The sequence below is a fragment of the Nomascus leucogenys genome, unplaced genomic scaffold (genome assembly GCF_006542625.1).
Source record: "Nomascus leucogenys isolate Asia unplaced genomic scaffold, Asia_NLE_v1 001756F_25433_qpd_obj, whole genome shotgun sequence".
Classification (NCBI taxonomy): Eukaryota; Metazoa; Chordata; class Mammalia; order Primates; family Hylobatidae; genus Nomascus; species Nomascus leucogenys.
Genome location: NW_022097260.1, coordinates 875 through 13783, shown reverse-complemented (window position 1 = coordinate 13783; position 12909 = coordinate 875). Strand labels below are relative to the sequence as shown.

The following is a 12909-nucleotide window of genomic DNA, read 5'->3' as shown; positions in this document are numbered from 1 at the left end:
TAAATTTCTCCCACCCCTAAGTCATTTGTATTTTCTGAGCATCCTAGAGGATTTTGACTGTATACACAGGACAGAAACACCATGACTCAGGGTACTCCTGCTAATTTCTGATGCAAGAGATTTTAAGGGCTAGATTAGCAGGATGGGAGTGTTGACCCTCGAAATGAAATAAATCCCTGAATTGATTATCCCCATCCTAAACAGATTTTTTTCTTTTTTTGAGACAGAGTCTCGCTCTGTCGCCCTCGCTGGAGTGCAGTGGTAGGATCTCAGCTCACTGTAATCTCTGCCTCCTGGGTTCAAGCGATTCTCCTGCTTCAGCCTCCTGAGTAGCTGGGATTACAGGCAAGCACCGCCATACCCAGCTAATTTTTGTATTTTTAGTAGAGATGGGGTTTCACCATGTTGGCCAGGCTAGTCTCGAGCCCTTGACCTCAGGTGATCCACCCGCCTTGGCCTCCCAAAGTGCTGGGATTACAGGCGTGAGCCACCGCACTCGACCCTAAAACAGATTCTTACTTGATTTTTTCCAAGTTCCAAGGGGAAATACAAAAGTCAGAGTTGAGAGAAAGTAAAAGTGGAATAAGGCTTCAGAGGGCTGTGATGGGTATTGGAGAAACACTGCTAGGGCATAAAGCTAGGATAATAAAATCTGAGAAATCCCACAGTGTTTATCTATAGGTGGAAATCATATTCCACATGTGGATGGAGTCAGGGATCCCTGTGTTTTAAAATCAGTGAGGGAATTGAATATCTGGACTTGTGCCAATTAACATACAAAACTCAGTGCTTTTGATGTTCTCATTCACAAGACATCTGTGTTCCTTCTTTATTAGCAACTATAGTCATAGGCTTCCTAATTTTGACCATGGGAAAAGAGGAGAGGCCTCTTCGTGTTTTTGTCTGTTGGTTAGGCTGTGGTGCAGGTGGTGTCACACTTCAGTGAAAGTCTGGCTTTTCGTCACAGGTTGATCTGAAAATTGTGCACAAGACTGGTGTCTCACATGTTCTTTCTCCAACCTCAGCTTTTCTTAGTGTCTGAAGTGTCTGCAAGTGGAAATCCAGAGGAAGACAGAGAGAAATTGAGTTCTTGACAATGCATCCACTGGTGAGTAGGGGATGCCTCTTTCTACTGAAATTATACCCATATTGCTGGCAAATGGGCAGTTTTCTCCAATTTGCATGGGTGTTTCATTTTTATTCTTTTTTTCGTTTTGTTTTTACGATGCAAAATCCACCCAGCCTGGGTCTTCCAAATGCAATCAGGAGGCTTTCAGGTGTCTGGTCTCCAATTAAGTTTTCTCAGGACTCTAGGTTGGGTATCATGTGTCAAAGACTCCTAAATTATCAATATAATTTCTAACATTACACTACTTTATTCCAGCCCCTATTAAGACTATTTACTAAAAAAGATATGAGAGATTTCATTTATATGTTTCTTTTTCTTCTATCCATCCTGTAATCTCATAGGGAAATAATTGACACATTAACTGTACTGTTGGCTGAAATAGACTTAGGATTGTGATAAATGCAGGCGATAGAGATGAGTGAAGAGCAGAATATCACAGCCCAACAATGAGTCTGATGTTCTAGCAGCTGAGTTCAATAAATCCAGTGTGATAGGACTTGGGCAAGAGCTGTGCAGTGTTGAGGGAAAGAAGAGTTTGATAAAATATATTTGAGATTTTAAAAACTTTGTGAAAGGACAACTAAAGAAGTCATTATTATTCTTATCCCCATTCATTTTACCTTTTGGTAATTAACCTTTTTCCTTCTGGTAACTGAAAGTAACATATAAGAAATATAATTATTTAATTATGGTTGCACACTCAGAAGAAGGAATATAGTAGATAGAGTACAATTTAGGGTTCTGTGGAAATGCTTATAAGGGCTGGTTAGAAAATAAAAAAAACAATAAAGAGGCTTTTTAAATCCTTGAACAAGTGAAGTGACAAGGTAAATTTAAAAGGGAAACAATGATAACTGATGTTTGGATTGCCGAGAGAAAGTTGAGAACAGGAGGCTTCATATCACAGAAATCATCAGACTAAGACTTCTTCAGTATAGCAGCCTCAGCGGTCTTGTCTTGTGCTACTAGACTTTCTTTAAGCCTTGTCATGAACACCTGAATTACATAACATTAGAGAGACTATATGCATGAATTGAATCTTATATTCTGCATAAAGCTTGTTCAGTTCTGAAGAATGCTGGAGTCTGGTTCATTACTTTCTAACTTTTTAATGAATAAGGGACCAATGACTTATATTTAATAAATATTTGCTAGATAGGATACATGTTTTCTATTAGTTCATTAGATTATTCAAAGCACATAATAAGTCTTTTAACCATTCGATTGGTGAGAAACCTGTGGTTCATCTAGAGAAATAATTTATTTCATCACAGTCATGTTTAAAAATTAGTAAATCATGGTTAGTTGCCTTGTGACAAATCTGTAATTTACTTGAAATTCATGGTGAATTTCATTTTATTTATGAATGTTCAAGTGAAAATTTTATAATCAGTTATGTAGAGGTGATTAACACATTACTGAAAAATATCTGGGTTATATTATGCCACACCTCATGTGATATTTCTTTATAGTAAAGTTTAATGGATTCAGAGTAGGTATGTCTCTGTGAGTGAATCTGAAAGGCAGATACCAGCTTAGTACTGAGAATGAACTGGCTGGAACCCAAAACACTGAGTATTCTGCATACCCAGCTCCTAGCTATGTCATCTCAGCCTTCCACTTTTGGACATTGAAAGGGATTTCTCTGTCTAAACTAAAATGTGTGTGGTGTTTTAGAAGAAAGTGACTTTTGAAGATGTAGCTATTGACTTCACCCAGGAAGAGTGGGCCATGATGGACACATCCAAGAGAAAGCTGTACAGAGATGTGATGCTGGAAAATATCAGTCACCTGGTGTCCCTCAGTGAGTCTCTCAACATTCACGTATGTATGCAGACACACATTCACTCATTCATTCAATAAGTGTTAGAACAGCTTCCCTATACCTCACTCTAATCTCTTCTCTGATTCTCTCACAGATCTCATCTGAAAAAAGTTTGAACTCTCTAATCTGTCTGAAAGAAATATCTTTCTTGTTATTTTATTTTATTTAGTTTGTCACTCAATTAGAATGTAATCTTGACAAGGATTTCATAGTTTCTTTGGTACTCAGTCTCTAATACTCAGAACAGACCTGGGAACTTAATGAATATTTTCAATGTATTAAATTAAATATTTTCTAAATAACTCTTCTGCTTTAGTCACTATGCTTAGGCTGAGACCAATTAGTGAAAACAATAGCAATATCTTTTCCATACAGAACACCAATTATTTTGTAAATCGAATGTCTTTTTTCATGCTGCATGAAAATAATAATAAACACACTGTGCAGAGATTTAATTACTCTCTTTCTGAAAAGACTGTGTATTATGCATTGTGTCTTGGAACTTAGGCATGGACTCAGCATTCATAGATCCTAAATGTTTTGAATTTCCTTTTCCTGATGGACCTTTGGTTTGGATTTATTTTCTAGTCTCATGTTGGGTCCGAAAAATCCTGGGGAGTTTTCTGTGTTCTAGGTCTTGTGGCCTGAGCTGACTTCACTGTTTTTATTCTTCCTTGATAGCCTGCCTTACACTTGGTGATAATGCACATTTATTGGCAGTGAACTCAAAACACATGTATTCTTTCACTAACAGGGTACCAGATAAGCAAATCCTATATAATTTTGCAGCTGGAGCAAGGAAATGAGCTGTGGCAAGAAGGAAGAGAATTTCTTCAAGACCAGATTCCAGGTAAGCAACAGGGTCCTGTGCTCTAATAGGAGGAGGTGCTTTGTCAATAAACAATATCAGTTGAATATTAATTAGTGGCTTTATTAAATGAGTGATAATTTCTAAAATGTAGTAAACTTTCACATGCTGACTCTTCCTGATACCCCTGTGAAGACTATCCCTCTGTTTACCTGATAGCTCATCTCCATTTTAACTCTTTTCACATTTTAATTTTAAAAATCTTTTCTAATTGCTGACACTGTACAATCTATTTCTTCTATTCAAGTAGTTTCTTCATTTGACACACTTGCCACATCTAAGTGTCAATTTTTGAAAAAAAGTAAATGGGCCTTGGGCCTTTTCAAACAATTTTATTACCATAATACCAATGTAACAATTTATTTTTCAATTATTTCAGACAGGGAAAGTGCCCTTAAGAAAAAACACATGATATCCATGCATCCGTCATCAGAAAAGATGCATCCACCAGTATGACAATGGTAAGTTTTATAGCTGTGTACCCCAGTCATCTAAGTTAAAGACATGGTAATGGGTTAATTTAGTAATGAATCACAATCACCTGAGTGTAATTAGGCTGGCATTAAGTGCTTTCTAAGCAAAAAAAAATTGGATACTTTGAATTTAGTGAATAAGTTGACCTGTGTTCTAAACCATAACATGAGATCTCTAAAATAGAACAAGTGAATATACATTGCTCATGCCCAGACACTGAAAGATATTGATATCATCACAATTAATGCAATAACTCTGCAGTTGGGATTTTTTTTTTTTTTTTTTGAGACAGAGTCTTGCCGTGGCCCAGGCTGGAGTGCAGTGGCACGATCTCAGCTCACTGCAGGCTCTGCCCCCTGGGGTTCACGCCATTCTCCTGCCTCAGCCTCCCGAGTAGCTGGGACTACAGGGGCCCGCCACCCTGCCCGGTTAATTTTTTTTTGTATTTTTTAGTAGAGACGGGGTTGCACTGTGTTAGCCAGGATGGTCTCAATATCCTGACCTTGTGATCCTCCCGCCTCGGCCTCCCAAAGTGCTGGGATTACAGGCGTGAGCCACCGCGCCCGGCCTGCAGTTGGGATCTTACAGAAGAGAGGGTATCTGTGTCTGCAGGAGATAATGTGTATGCAAGTGTCAATCGAGAAAAATGATGAGACAAGTCTCAATCATTTTAGGAGATTTATTTGCCAAAGTTAAGGACATGCACCCAGGGGACAGGTGTATGCCTTTCTCCAAAGATGATTTTGAAGGCTCCAAATTTAAAGGGGAAAGGGTGGGATATTGAGAAGTACACAATTTTCATGTAAAAGGTGGGTAGAAAAAATAGTCATTCATGCATTTTTCTGGCTCAGTGAATCTGGATTTTTTTACATAAGATGATATAAACAAATGAGGCAGAGGAATAATGCAGGAAAGCTGCATTTTACATAAGACAACATAGGCAAATGGGGCAGGAAAACAATCAGATATGCATTTGTGTCAGGTGAACTGGGGATGACTGCACCTGTAAAGACAAGCTATCAGTTTGTATTGCCATGGTGTAATTTTAACAGCTAATGAGGAATTTCCTTGTGGGCAAAAATATGCGGGGGTGGGGCATGTAGCTTTTCATCTTGTAGCCATATTATTTAGGAACCAGAAGGGGAAGGCAGGTTTGTATGACCCAGTTCCCAGCTTGATTTTTCCCTTTGGTTAAATGAGTTTGGGGTCCCAAAATTTAATTTCCTTTCACGCAAGTAACATTGGAAAGATTTCAACTGGGGTCTATCACTGAATGGTTGGTCTAGGATTCAAAGGTAGTGAAATGAATATATAGATGTATATGGGTAAACCATTAAGACTTTTAATCTTTGTCCCCAAAGGAGAACTCTCTCATTCTGGAGGATCCTTTTGAATGTAATGATTCAGGAGAAGATTGCACTCACAGTTCCACAATAACTCAGTGTTTGTTAACTCATAGTGGAAAGAAAACCTATGTCAGCAAACAGTGTGGAAAATCCCTTAGTAATCAGTTGTCCCCTAAACCACATAAACAAATTCACACTAAAGGTAAATCACATCAATGTAATCTATGTGAAAAGGCCTATACTAATTGCTTTCACCTTAGACGGCACAAGATGACTCACACTGGAGAGAGGCCATATGCATGTCATCTATGTGGAAAAGCCTTCACTCAGTGTTCTCACCTTAGAAGACACGAGAAAACTCACATGGGAGAGAGACCGTATAAATGTCATCAATGTGGGAAAGCTTTTATTCAATCCTTTAACCTTCGAAGACATGAGAGAACTCACCTTGAAAAAAGTGTTATGAATGTGATAAAAGTGGGAAAGCCTTTAGTCAAAGCTCTGGCTTTAGAGGAAACAAAAGAATTCACACTGGAGAGAAACCACATACTTGTCTTCTATGTGGGAAGGCCTTCAGTCTGTCTTCTGACCTTAGATGATATGAGAAAACACGCACTGGAGAAAAGCCACATGAATGCCATTTATGTGGGAAAGACTTCAGTCAATGTACTAATCTTAAATAGCATCAGAAAATTCACCCTGGAGAGAAAATTATAAACTTCTTCAGAACATATTCTGACTTTAGATGACATGGTGTTAGGAATGCGGAAGAGACTTCAGCTGTAGTTGTAGCATCTAAACATGCCAAAGGACTCTACATTTTGAAGAAATACTGTAATCAACATGGAAGATACTTCAGTTACCTTTATTCTTCAGTCCACATCAACAAATTCATATGGAAGAGAAATTGTATGACATGTATGTACCAAAGACTTGTTAGTGATCTGATCATATATGACATGAGAGAGCTGAAACTGTCAACATAATAAACTAAAAGTCTTCAGCAACAGCTTTAACTTAAAAACATGTGGGACTTTCAGGTAGAGGATCTCTAACTCTGCATTCAGTGCGAAAATGTTTTATTTACAATTTATTGTCAAATGACATAAGAAAACTTTACTTGGATGAACCCTTTATTTGTATTTTCTGTGAATAAACATTCAGCCAAGCCCCAGGCTTGATGTTCACAAGAAAACCAAGTGATAAGATGCTGTTAAATGGAAAATAAGAGAGGAAAGCCTTTATAAGCTAAATAAGAAGGGAAAGTTTTTCCAAGGGCAGTGAATTCTCTTGGAATACCAAATACTTCTTACTGGAGAAGTTATGCAATGAAAAATCATGAGAAAGCCTTCCTTCACAGAGCAACACTTGTGGCACATGTGATATTTCACACTGGACAAAACATGGTTAGCATCTTGAAAGGAGAAAATTCTTTAGTGGTAATTCATTTCTTAGTTGACATTAAGTTTCTCACATTGAGGAGCTATCAAACTTGAAAATCACTGTGGAGAAATCTAATAGATTTCTCATCAGAAAAGTGAGTCAAGAAGGTGGACCTCTAGAAAAAACTCTTAACACATACTTTAGCAAAATAATTCAGAAATTTGAGAAAATGTCTATTCACAAAAATGTGGCATGTAAATGTATAATAGCAAAGTGACCAGGGAATAAATTGAATGCAGAATTATATAAGAAATCTCATTAAACTTTTCCAAAAGGTCAACACTTACAAATATTGAAATAATACAATCGGTTGTTGAAAAAACTTAGTATGTTGGTGAAGTCCTTGCTTCATTTATGCAGCCCTAACAAATCGGTTTGTATCTGCACTCCTTGGCTGAGATTCTTGGTTGAGATTCTACCCCAACTTCTGAGTCTCCCCAGTCTTCAACAGCTCTTTCCTCACAGCTCACCTCCCTTTACTTCAGTGTCTACTAAAACCACTTGTTTCCATCCAACCCTCGAGTTGACACACCAGGGATCTTCAGCCCCACTTGCCAGATTTCTCAGTGTGTCATTGCATAGATTTAGCAGGGAAATGGAGGCTGTATCAAAGACACTTAGTATATGCATTTGGGTGTCCCCGGCCTTGCCTCTGTCTCTGAGCAGTTACCTGGGATCAGAGAATAAGGCAGCTCTTCTCTTCTATCCCTCAGAAGGCTCTTGAACTTTTGTCCCTGGAGCCTCTCTAACTGGAGGTAGCAGTTCATCTCATAACACCCCACATTTTATTCAGGTAAGTCCTGAGTTATTACACAGAGACAGACACAGCTGTGCTCCTTTTGCTGCAGTCCAGAAGATAAAACACCAGCATGATAAAACAGTTGAACCTCTCAGCCACCTTGCAAGCCTTTCCTATATTTGATTCAATGTACATTTCCCGAAGCAAAATGAAAGTTCTCACAGAGGGGACCTCCTCTGCCTTGTCCTCAGAATTGGAAAATGTATTGTCCATCAAGGAGCCTCAATACTGAACCTAAAACTCAAGAGAAAATGTTTCCTGAATATCAAGTGGGATGACTTGAAATTTTGCCAAACAGGCACAATCTTAATACAATAGGCCTTACTAAGGCTAAATGGCCTTATCCATGGTTGAAATTGACACATCATTATATTAAAAAATCTCCACAAGTGATTGATTTTACTCTGCAGCCAGGGTTTATGTCAAGTGTGAGGATAATGAGCAAGAAATTCAAGCCCTTGGCAAACTGGTTGGAGAGGCAAGGACTGTATCCAGACAGAGCTCATATCATTATTTATTGTTTAATCTATTTAATTAAATATGTAATTTACCCACAAACTGTGGCTGACATTATATTTACTCCTGAGCCACATTAAGATGTACTATTTGTGCTGTGAAATTCTACGGGATTTGACAAATGCATGGTGGCAGATCTCCAGCCATTATTAAAGCATAACACAGAATGCTTCTTTTATTCAAGCTCGTCTTCCCTCCACATAGAAGGAATCAACTGACTTTTGTATACTGATTTTTGAATTTGCTTCTTTATTTCCATCTTCTTTAATTAAAGCACAAGATATCGTACTCAATTTCCATTTGATCTTCCAAAAGAAAAGTACTGAATAATCTACACCTGAATTTCAGTGAGTCAGACTCAGGTCCACCGCTAAGGCCAAACGTCCTGTGCTGCCACCTCATGGCCGGCAGAGGGCAATGAAACCCATCTTTCTGGCCACGCAGGGCGCATGCGCGATCTGCCTCCCTCAGCGGGCCGGGTCTCCAGGGAGGACCTGAGTTTTCTTTACCCATGGTCAAGGAAGCGCCATCGCCCTGGTTTTGGGGCTGGGGCCTCCAGGGAGGTTCCTGTAGGGGCGTTGGAGAGGCCACTCTTTTTGCAAGGCCTGAGACGGCAGGCTCTGCGCAGGCCGCCCTATTCCGCGCCCTCAGGGCGTCAGTATCCTCCTGAGGCCGCATACCGCCGCTGGGCCCGAGCATCCTCGGCGCTGCCCTCCCAGAGCCCCGCAGAGGCTGAGGTGGCGCGGGGGGCCCCTGGCTCCGCGAGAAGCGGCGGCAGCGAGGGCTGGAGGACCCGGGCTCTGGGGCTCCGGGGCGTCTGGCCTGGGTGGGACTGAGCCCATCCAGGGACTGGGACTCCGGGCTTCTGGTGTGGGTGGATCCGGTGCAGGCTCAGGACCAAGTCCCTCTCCTTCCACCAAGGAGCGCCCAGAGGCCGGCAGGAGCTCCAGGTTCACCTCCTCCTCCTCCGGGTGTTTACTTTTCCTTTATTTCTGTGAGGCCAGAAATTGGCGCCATCCTTCACATAGGTGAATCGGGACCCTAACACTCATTACCTCAGGTTTATTGTTATTGCCATTAACAGTGTTGGTGGCATTATCACTAAGATCATCATTGTTGTTATTATTGTCATTCATGATTATTAGCAGATGTGTTCATTTTGTCTCACGATGTTTTTTTTTTTTTTTTTTTTTTTTTTTTTTTTTTTTTTTTTTTTTTTTTTGTGATTGGTTTTGTATGACGTTGAATTGAGCTTCTTTAATCTTGACCAGTGTTGTCAGATTTCTGAAGAGCATTCCGGAGGATAACTCCTGGCTTTCAGCGCAGCCACAGAATTTCGTGGGCACAGGAGAACACCTAGAATATTCCCCTTTCATTGCACAGCAGCTTTGGGAAATAGTGGCTGCCTGGCTCTGAGATGAGGTAGAAAAGACTGGATACTGGGGCAAGTGTAGCACCTCCACTGGTGTTTTTATGAAGCTAAGGGCACTGTCTCCCACGTAGACTTAGAATAAAATCTGATGGCTCTAAAGGGCCATGGCTGCCCTTCCTGGGACCTCCTGGGAATCTTTAAACCTTCTATGATTCCTGGAGTAGGTAGGTTGCCAAGTCTGTGCCTCATATGGTAGCACCAGTCTTTTCTGGGCCAACAAGGGCACTTAGAATGTTTCCAGAAGCTCAGGCATGCTGTCTCTGTTCCTCCCTTCTGTTCAATGGCAATTCACTGGCTGACATAGAACTTCCTGCAGAAGGTTGGGCTTGGGTGACTTCCTGGCCAGCCTTCCCAGGCAGTCACCTTTGAAAAACTTGAAGAGACTCACAGAGGCCATTCACTGGTATTTCATGACTGCAAGTGGGGTTTCTGGATCCTTGAGTTTGCTTAGAATATTTGAATGGCTCTGAATGGCCAAGAAACCCTCCCTGGTCTTAGAAGCTTCCAAAAGCTATTACTGGGCCTCTGAAGAGACTTTTAAATTTTTTCAAGTACATTTGGGCATAGGAAACTTTTCCAGGTCTAGCTGAGTCAGCTCAGGTCGAGTCCTGAAAAACTGGTGGGTATTGGGAGATCTCATCTTACGAAAGAGCAATTGATAGCAAAGCTGGGTCTCCAGGACAGCTGTGTGTGTGTATGTCTGTAGAACATGCCTTTTAGTCATCTTTGGTAACTGAACACCATTTGTGAATGGATAAACTATATTCATTGCTGTACAATAATGAAAAATCCATATTAACAATGGCAGTAATAAAAATATTGATGATACTAACAGGAATGATGATCATCATGATACTAGTACTAATGGTTTTAATACTGATAATAATACTAACCCTATGGACTTGGGACATATAAGTTTTCCATAAGTGGATAATAGGCATAAATATTTGGCTGCATAGGATTATTTCAAGTCCCAAAAAGCAAGGATGAACATCTAGAATGAGAGGAAAAACAATCTGGAGGTTGGTATGTGCACACCTGGGGACTCCTGTGTTAACTTCTGGTGTTTCAGCCTAAGAGGAAATGTTAATATAACCCTGGTCCTGGAACACCATGCTGACCAACACCTACCAGCTTTCAGGAGATAAGACAGCTGGCTGATGGGGCAGGGATTCAGAGAAGGCACGGGTCCAGACCTGCACATGTTGCCCAGTGGCAGAGTTCATCACAAGCAATAAGGCCCAGGACAATGTCATTCCCAGCCACCTGGCTGTCATCTGCTCTTTCATGGCCCCTGTCTTCTGGTACCTCTAGGCACTGGCATGTCCTCTAGTGGCTGTAGGAGGGCATGATACTCAGTACTGTCCCACCTGCAGGAGGCAAGAAAGATGGAAACAGCTAAATACCATGGCTTCTGGATTTTTTTTTTGGTGGGCATGGCATATTTTGCGTTTGCTTTAATAATGGTGGAACCCAGTCAGTGGCTTTCAATACAGCTCTAGATTTCTGTGGACACCTGTAGAGATTTTGACAATTTCCAGAAGGTCACAAGTTCTTGGAGGACTTTTTCATGAGTTCTTTGACTGAAAAGGTGGTTCAAAGAGCTTCTATACTGACTTAGAAAATGTTGCAGAGGCCAGGTGCGGTGGCTTACGCCTGTAATCCCAGCACTTTGGGAGGCCAAGGCAGGCGGATCATAAGGTCAGGAGTTTGAGACCAGTCTGGCTAACATGGTGAAACCCCCTCTCTACTAAAAAATACAAAAATTAGCCAGGCATGGTGACACGCACCTGTAATCCCAGCTACTCAGGAGGCTGAGGCAGGAGAATCGCCTGAACCTGGGAGTTGGAGGTTGCAGTGAGCCAAGATTGCGCCACTGGACTCCAGCCTGGGTGACAGAGTGAGGTTCTATCTCAAAAAAAAAAAAAAAAAACGAAAGAAAAAGAAAATGTTGCAGACACTCTGGTGAACAGGTAGGCCCTCTCCTGCCACTCCAGGTAAAAGTTTCTTGGCCACAAACCTGATTTAGCAATATCCCTTGTTAGGTGGGTAACAGAAAGCCATTCATGACCTATCCAAGCATGGAGGGGGAATTTGACTTAGAAAACTTTTAGGTGGACTAGTTGGTGAAAGAAAGTGCATTCTAGGGCTCAGAGGCCTACACATAGAGTTGCTATCACATAAAGCATATGTATGAATTATTTCTGAGCCCATGGCAAGATGAGGGTGCACTTCATCAGTCTCCTATGCTGGTATGAATAGGTACTTGCCTGAAAAATAAAAGAATAATTCAGGAAGCCCATTCTTTTACAGGACACCAGGCAGTACAGTAGGAGTCCTGGGGTTGCTGTGGTATTTATGTTTTAAGGTTGCCTTTTAATCATCTTCAGCAAATTCAACAGTCTTCAGGAACATAAAAAAATTATTCAACATTGAATAAAAACTACCACAAATATATCCATGATAAAGAACTGTACCAATATAATAATAACATTAATAACAATCATAATGGTGATGATATAATGTCAATTTAATGAAGAGAGTAATAAAAAAGCAGATATTTAAGAACATATTCCTGTAAGCCTGTGACAATGTTCCCATACGAGCCCTCATGTTATTGATTAGAAGGAGAAGCTTAGGGCTACATCTTGAAATATCTTCTGTGATGGCAAAGAAGAGTGGCAGTAGGGAGAATAATTCTGAGCCACATGAGAGCATGGGCAAAAGTGGAGATACCTGTGCCACGTGGAAATGTATTACAAATGGACTATGGCAAAGGGTCTGGCCAGAGTCTTGCCTGACACAGGTCATATAAAAGCCTTCAGTAGTTCACCCCAAGAAATAGCTAGTCCAGGCTGTAGATGAGAGACACTGGCAGACAGATCCACACCTGCCTCCTGAGTCTCAGAAGTCTGGTGTGCATCGAACATTAAGCCCCTAGCCTACTGACACTTCACCTCCCAGCTGGTCTTCTACCATCTGATTCTTGAGCCCCATCACGTTAGTGTCATCTCCATACTGGAATTGCCAACAATGTCTGATGGAGGGTTTCACCCTGGGTACTTGGTACCAGCAAT

At 40.9% G+C, this 12909-nt stretch overlaps 1 pseudogene; it reads left to right on the top strand.

Moving 5' to 3' along the window:
• The first annotated feature begins 1096 nt into the window (after positions 1 to 1096).
• LOC115834218 lies at positions 1097 to 6241 on the top strand (annotated as a pseudogene).
• The last annotated feature ends 6668 nt before the right edge of the window (positions 6242 to 12909 follow it).